General features: G+C 42.1%; 1 protein-coding gene across 2 annotated transcripts in view; it reads right to left on the bottom strand.

Annotated features, from left to right (window-relative positions):
• LOC131877760 (potassium voltage-gated channel protein Shaker-like) overlaps positions 1-8057 on the bottom strand; it is a 108285-nt gene that overhangs the window by 73356 nt on the left and 26872 nt on the right. The window lies entirely within an intron of this gene.

The following is an 8057-nucleotide window of genomic DNA, read 5'->3' as shown; positions in this document are numbered from 1 at the left end:
TATTATTGTTTACAAACATATGGTGTAATATCATTTGGAATAAGTGGATTCATGCCATTATTTGAAGAGGTACATATTCCACATATTCCAAAGAGCGCTTGGTTGGCGCTCTCCTTAATCTTTCCTAGCGAACCTTAATCATCAATAACGGAACGACCGCGTTTTCCAATTTTCAAAAGCCTGTCGAAAGTACGCGTCGCACTTAGGCTTTGTCCGTCGTATGTATCGGTACATGGAGTTGGGGTTCAAGATAGCTCCATGGTCTGATCGCTTTCAAGGGCAGCGTTGTTGTCTCTATGTAGTTTGCCTGTTTAGTTGTACCCACCCCAAGGACTGAGTAAACCCAATCCTGTTGTCATAGCAGCTCTCTGACGTCTAGAACCTTTTCAAAGACATCAAAGGCCAATTTTAGACAAGACCTCTTTTAACGTTTCCCAGGATATTTCCCTCTAGTCTGTTCCATCTTCTGGAACGAGATTTGCCAAATTTCGATCAACAGACATGTGAGCTTTTCATCTTGGATTTACAGTTTGTCACTCATGTTGTCGAGGAAGTTGTCTGATCTCAGTTTTACCTTCCAAATCCCATTAAGCTTAGGGTGAAACAAGCATGCACTATTTTTTTGTACTGATGTGGCGTGTATCTTTGATCGATTTCAATCTCGATTTGGAATTTTTCTGAAGGAATCATAGTTATATGTTTTATGAAGACACACATATTCTGACCCAAGGAACTTGTGTGCATTGAAGGGCAGCGAGGGAGTCTTTTTCAGTGACACGACAACTGGACAGGGATAGTATTTCGATTTTCCCTGCTTTCGAAAGACTTGTGATTGCTACTTAGTGGCTAGTAGCATGCTTTACGTACCAAACTAACTGGGCAATCATGTTTCTTTTTGTCTTCGTGGACCTTCATTGTTCCTCGGGCCACTTGGACCTCGACGAGGAACAAAAGGACCCTCGACGGAACAGGTGTCCATCACCCCTAACACATGTAAGTTAAACTACCAAAGCATTCTGGATGACGTTAAAAAACTTCATGTCTTTTTTTTCCAAAGTGTTTTTGATGATATTATTTTGCAAGTGTAGCAAATCATGTTCAATTCTATTTAGGTCCTGGCAAAGATTGTACAAATTTGAAAAATTATCGCTGAAATGGGTACGCTGATTGATTTATGTGGACTTCCCTATGGCATTAAAAGTTAGACTTCGCCACTGAGGATTTATTTTCGACCAAGATTATTTTGGATGTACAGTTGAGAGGGTCAAGTGAATCAAATATCAAAGATGGACTTTACCGATTTTTTTCATTCTTGGAATGATCATAAAAGCCAATATCGTTCTCATGTGAATCCATTGGACAGGCTCATTGATCCGTTAGAGAGGCATAACGTATATGGTGGATGCCTCGCTCTATAGTAAATTAGTGTAGAGTTATAAAAATAAGAATAATATGAACTACTGGCATTGGGTTTTGGCAAAGGAGGAAGAGCAGGATTGCAAAGGATTGCATTGCCATGGCAAGCTAGGTCATTTCCCCGAGCTCATCCAAGTAGAAAGTGAAATTATACATTAATTACTGAATTTGATCTCAGTCAACCTTAAAAAATCACCTTTTCTTGACCCTGGTTGGAGTTGACGTCATTACAGTGAATAAAAAGAAGCTTAAAACACCCACCCCTCATGGCAATTTTGATAATATTAGGCGATCCAGCATTCAGGTTTTATTAGACCATTTTGGGCTCTGGTCAAATTCACCTCATATACTATGTACGCGTATATCGCTTCGTATGGAGGTAAATGGCAGCGACTGTTATTTGACCTCCTGGATTGGCAAAGAAAATTAAAGGTATCGATTTTTTCGCCAATGCTCTTTTACTACACCGAGAGAGTACATTCCCCATTCAAGACTCCTGACACCCAACAGAGCCTTTGTATATTCACTGCAGTCAGACGAGGACTCCTCGAATCACGACATTCAGAGGCAGCGTGAAACAAAAAAAAATGACATCACTTTCTTTCAATGGATGTTTCATCTCTTGTACTAGTCTTGAGATCATATTGGAAGAAGGCGCCATATTTGTCTTACTTTTAGCACATTCTGGACGAAATGCTTGTAATAAACTATAAGTTCCATGTCCTCGCTCTAAGACGTTCTTTTCATGTTAGGCTCAAAACAGAAAAGTCAAAAGTCACGTTGGACTTCCAGATTGCTTAATGTTTAGTCATCGTAACAAAATCACGACAAGTATAATGTGAGCCTTTGGTTGACTCCGCTTTAAATACTCGATTCTATTTTTTGATTATTCGTGGGGTCCGAGGTTCAAACTTGTGACCAAAGTGCCTTTATCCTACTGCTAGCCACAGGGCTGCATGGCCCAATTCCATGGTATGTAGTTCCATATCATCCGCACGAATATATGATGAGAGTAGCTCGACTCGAAACTGAGCTAGCCTTGTGTATATACAGTACTCTAGATAATATGAACGTACTGTACTCCCTTAACCCGAAGCCCGAAATGATCAAATATGGTCAAAGGCCGAGGAGTGCATTACTAAGGCTGGATAAGTCAATCATATCATGCACAAATACTTAGTACCACTGACCCAATGACAGATTGGTCGTCAACGATACATCATCAGGAAGTGACCTCTTGGTGGTACCAATGGACCACCAAGATCGAATGAACGTAGACCAAACCATCAAAGGCCCCTGGGCTTTACTGAGTTGCGTCAAGTTATGTAACGCATAATCGACATCCAGGATCATAACGTGATCGTCACAGAATATTTCTTTGTTGGTTGGATACTATTGTATGCGTTTCCAACCTAAAAAGGGGAACTCAAAGCCCTTAAACTTGATTGATAGTTTCGTGGGTTTTGCAGAATTTCTTTATGGAATATAATCCTCAGCCGTTCGAGATGACAACCTTATATCTATATACCATTTAGCTTTAAATTCAAATTCACCAACGAATTCGATTTTTGATCAGAAACTTGTCTTACTCTGACTTGTTCTAGCTAGCCGGGGTTCACGTGGGCTTGAAGGTTTTTACTTTTCAACTCGTTAGATTCATGGTTGAACGAAGTGGTGACGGACAGTATTTTCTATGAATTAAACTTAACAAAGCATCCTCAATGAATGCTTTTTGCATGATTTGTGAAACCCAAGAAACCTCGGTCCTGTCAAAGCAGAGCGCAAATACATGATGCATATGATTTGTACCCACATATTAAGTACATTTTCTTTGTGGTCAATGACGTTGGGTGACACCCTATCTTTTTTAATGGACGTCTTAGGACCTTGCTCTTTCCTCCCAACACTCGTCCTTGGTCTGTTAGGGTGCTCAATGAATCTTAATGGCCATTCTTTGTACGTATCATTCTCCTGCTCTCCAAAATGATCTCCTACATTATTATACTGTACTACGTATATCTGGGAATGGAGCCCAGGCCTGTCATTGCGTCTGGATGCGTCCAAGGATCTGATATAAAATGGGAGTAAAATGGCAGGTCTCTCTCTTTAAGATGAAGAACAGAACACGTAGCTTATAAAACTAATTCGTTTTTTTTAAGATGTCAAGCTGTCAACAGCCATATTGTTGTGTTAAACCAGTCGAAGAGTTCAATTAAAATGAATGGCTAAATCAACGGGTAACAGTCCTGTTGAGCGGTTGCTTTTTATAGTTCTAATCAATCAAAAGGACCAATCCAAAACAAATTAGGGGGAGAGCCGGGGAGTTTCGTGTTCCTCGTCAACTCTGATATGATCCAATGTTTGACCAAAAGAAAAAGCCAATCAAAGTAAATGTGATACTAGGACTAATTTCGAGACGAGGTTGAAAGAAGGAGAAGTGTCAAATCATTCAAGCAAAAGTGGTTCATAACTCTAGTCTTGCGAAACCTTGGCCAACTTGCATATTGGTGCAATGCAGGGACTTTCCCAGCAAATCTTCTCAAACTATACCAAACAAAAGTGGGAGAAACTTGACGATTTCAAATGATCCCTCTCATATTATAGCGATTTATCGGACATGTCTTGCTTGCTCTTCGCCATCCAGCTAGTCGTCTCATTGGGGTAAGATAATTTACGTATAAACGTACATATGTACTACTGTACTGGAGAGCCAAAATCTCTAGTAAAAATTCTAAAGCTTCATCTCGTCTTGCCCTCGATACGATTGGTGCACCAATGATGAACGTGCCAGAAGAGTTGAATGATATTTCTCTGTGGGTAATCTCGGATCAATATTGGAAGATTTGTAAGATTATTGGAATTTCAGCACACGATAGAGGGGACAAGCCAATCGAGACGAGGAGCAAACAGGCAGAGTTGGAAGAGAAGTAGAAGGAGAAGAAGGAGGAAGCACATCCGACTCCTTGGGTTCTACTTGCACTCACTCGAGCTCCAATCTCTTCAGCCGTGAGCAAATTCGGCTAAAATGTGCAGACCTCGAGATTGAGCCTTTACTGTACCGAGTGTAAACGTATGTACAGCCTGTGGAGTTTGTGGTACATCTTGTGTTGAGAAAGGCAAGATGGAACAACCTTTTACGAGTCCTCGCCTCATCACAAGGCGGGGTATGTAGTAATGGTTGAGGTAATATGGTTGTTGAATAAAATAAACCTTCGCCTACTATTCCACATACATCCTTTGAAACGGTTTACTCTCGTACTCTCGTACTCTCGTCTTGTCGGAGGAGTGGAGCAAGCATCTTAGCCTCCCTCCCGTCGTCTTCGTCTTCATCCTCGTCGGCCTTTGCTCCCTTCCTCGTGCCAAGTATCATCTGGTCCTGAATAGGAATGGTTGTGTCGTGTGAGAAGTATGTTCCCAAAACCTGAGGGTGAGCATCCATTCGTCCTTATGCTTATTTATCCCTTGGGTTCTTTATCCCAATAGCCACAAATACTGTACATGGAACATTGGGTCTATGTTCAGGCCCAATTCAAATCGCTTTCCGAGCTTTACTCGAATCATCAAACCCAGGATCGAGATCCAATTGTACAGGTGGAGGACCATCAAGGCCAAATCATTATCGTCCACTCGAAAGTGTAAACTATCCTCTAATGTTCTTGAGAAACAAAGCGAGAAAGTTAGCCCCTCGAATCGGCCTTGTGAGTACAATACCACACGGGGAGAATAGAAACGAAGAGACTCTAGCCATTTGGAGAGCCGTGAAAAGCCTTGAATACGAGAGGAAAAGTTGATCCAAGGAAACGCTTCCAATTCAAAGGCTGGTCGGAAGGTTGGAAATGAAGATCCATCTAACATCAGGATGTGAGTGTACGGAGGAGCGAAATCTAAAAATAGAGGTCCTAGGCCAGGCTAGGGCAGGCCTTCAGCTTCGAGGATCATCATAGACTTATTAAATGATTTCATATCACGCCATACATATCAGCCACATGCTTTGATGCAGGAGCCAATCCCCAAGTATTGGAACAATAAGCATCTGGCTAACGGACACAAAGGCTTTTCGTAGGCACACCTCGGTCGGTGGTCCGTTCCCAAGTGTGGTCTAATGAGCACCTCGCTTGATTGGTGTAGGTCTTGCCTTTGTTGGCATTGAACCAACGAGGAGTGGAGCATCTTTCGAGGCTGCCGACGCCGTTACAACTTTAGTAACCGCTGCAGCTGCTGAGCGTGCGTACAACGTAGCTTTACTATCTTCACGAAATGCTATCTTTGGTGGTTCGCTGGTGGTTTGCTCTTGGTCGAACATTGTAATGGCACACACACGCGCGCACACATACACTCACACACAATGGAGAGAAGCCGCTTGGGAACATTGAATCAAGGGAGATATTGTACGATTCTGACTTTATGGAGCTCGGTCTCGCGAAGTCGACAAAAAGACTGCGAAGGGCTAACCAACTCAATCTAGAGCCTGGAACAACCGACCTTTGGTGGGGACCAATTTACAAAGGCGAGATACATTGATCAGGATATTGCATGCAGACAAATCAAACAATTGTTCAAGGCCTTCCGATTGGACTAAATTGAAAGATGAATTTTGAAGAAAACTAACCAGAACTTTTATCGATACTCCAAATTGCGAGCACTCCGATTCGATGTTGAAATATATCAGGGTTTTGAGTGGTACATCTGGTTTTACTAATTACGGACTTGAATGGTGGGCTGGATACGTGAAAATATATCACTCCATACATCCATACTCCAACACTCAATGGTACGGACTTATTTCATTTTTCACATCGCAAGGTGTGGATGTTTGTTCTATGAAGGCACATCCCCGCACACTCCTTAGGAATTTGTTGGTCAATGGCAAATATGGCCAAATTTGGCCACTGAAACGATCTCGTTTGGTCCTCACCGACAAAGTCCTAAACGGTGGCCCAAAACTAAATCAAGACCTGACCTTCATCGTGCAAATTAACCGCTTTAAAGAGTCACGTAGCTACGCGTATGTATTTGGGTTTGGAGTTTGAAGCCATCTAAATTTACCAGATTTGGAACAATTCCTAAGAAATTGTTAACAGCTTGGTAATTTCCAGAATTGGTTCTAACCAAGCAAAACCAAGCCCAAGCAATCATTTTAATGGTAATTATCAACCGGGTTATGCAACAGAGACCAGATCCTAAGTTGAAACTTCATGGCAAAGAGCAAAGAAAAATTTCAAGGGCTCGTTTTAAAAATTCGACCTTCGGCTAGGACAACAAATTATGAGCAAATGTCACATGAGGATTCCTTCTCTTTAAAATGAGATATGGCCTCCTCGGAACAAGGGCCCCCAAAACTCTACCGACTATCAAGTAGAGAGAATAAAAATGACTTGAGTTGTTCGACTCGTTCTCCTTACCATGTTCAAACTAAAGACGGGTAGTTTTACCCTGATCGATTTGTTTCCGCTTCGATTTGCTTTAAAACGTGGTCGTTGGCCTTCGGCAGAATAAACTCATTAAAGTCTTTCAAAAAGAAACGAGCTTAGTGGCTCCCCAATTGTGCCTAGTTAGGTCCGACTGAGGTGTTATTATCCTTCGAAAGCGCTATCATTGCCATCTGTGACCCGCTCTGATATTGGGAGAACTTTTGGAACCACCTAACGCCACCGTGATAGTCATCATCATTGCCATCAAAACAATCGTCTCTGTGTTCTTCAATAAGTCTGTAGAGCATAAATTCTACTGGTTATGGGCACTTCGAAAACATTGGCAGGTCGTCACTTTCAATACTGTTCTACAAATTTACTGACTAGAGAGCTCTTAGACAGCAACATAGCTAACATCGGTAAGCCAAGGAACTCTCACTGTACCTCGAGACTGACGGAAGCAGTTCTTAATAATTCATACTAGCTCTTCTCCCCCCGGCCCCCCAGGAGAGCACAACGTATAATCGTGCGCTCGTGAGGTCGTTTTGGACTCGAATGAGCGGGTCGAACGAAGACTGGAGCGAAAAAACGGCGGAAAACCAGCGAACACGCAGGACCACCTTTACATACGTTGTGAGTGCACATTGTCGCCTTGCTGCATTAATGGATCCACTGACACAATTTCATATTTCCCGGTATCTTATCCGACGGATTTCATGTAAATTTGAAATGTCTTTATGAGTCCAAGGACAATTCCAATACCCTTGGGATAGGTATCATATCTTCAAGATTTTGAAGCATCCCAACTTTCCACGGTATGCATGCAGTGTTATCCACTAGACTGGAACTACTTTATTTTTTTTCGGTCTTGGACCAAATGCGATGATCCGAGTAGCTGTTCGTACTATTGATCAAGACCAATATCTGAACTGAACTTTGGGTTTATGACCTAATCATGAGAAACGTAGTGGATTCTGCTTCACAAGTTCTGGTCAAACGTTGTAAGTGATATCACGTAGCTCTGGATCTGATTGGGAGAGCATTTGAGGCACGTACTTTGGAGCACTTGCACAGCTCCGAGATCAGTTTTGTAGCTTTCCGTAGTCTTTATTTTTAGTTTACAACGCCCGCCTTTGATGAGGCTTAAGGCTGAATGAGACGGGGAGTGAAATGCCCTTTGAGTTCCATTTTATTGTTCTTGTACTGTAGATCCGGGTCACAAAGCTCAAG

Source organism: Tigriopus californicus, chromosome 3 (genome assembly GCF_007210705.1).
Source record: "Tigriopus californicus strain San Diego chromosome 3, Tcal_SD_v2.1, whole genome shotgun sequence".
Lineage (NCBI taxonomy): Eukaryota > Metazoa > Arthropoda > Copepoda > Harpacticoida > Harpacticidae > Tigriopus > Tigriopus californicus.
The sequence above is the reverse complement of the archived record's forward strand: the minus strand, read 5'-3'. Positions and strand labels throughout refer to the sequence as shown.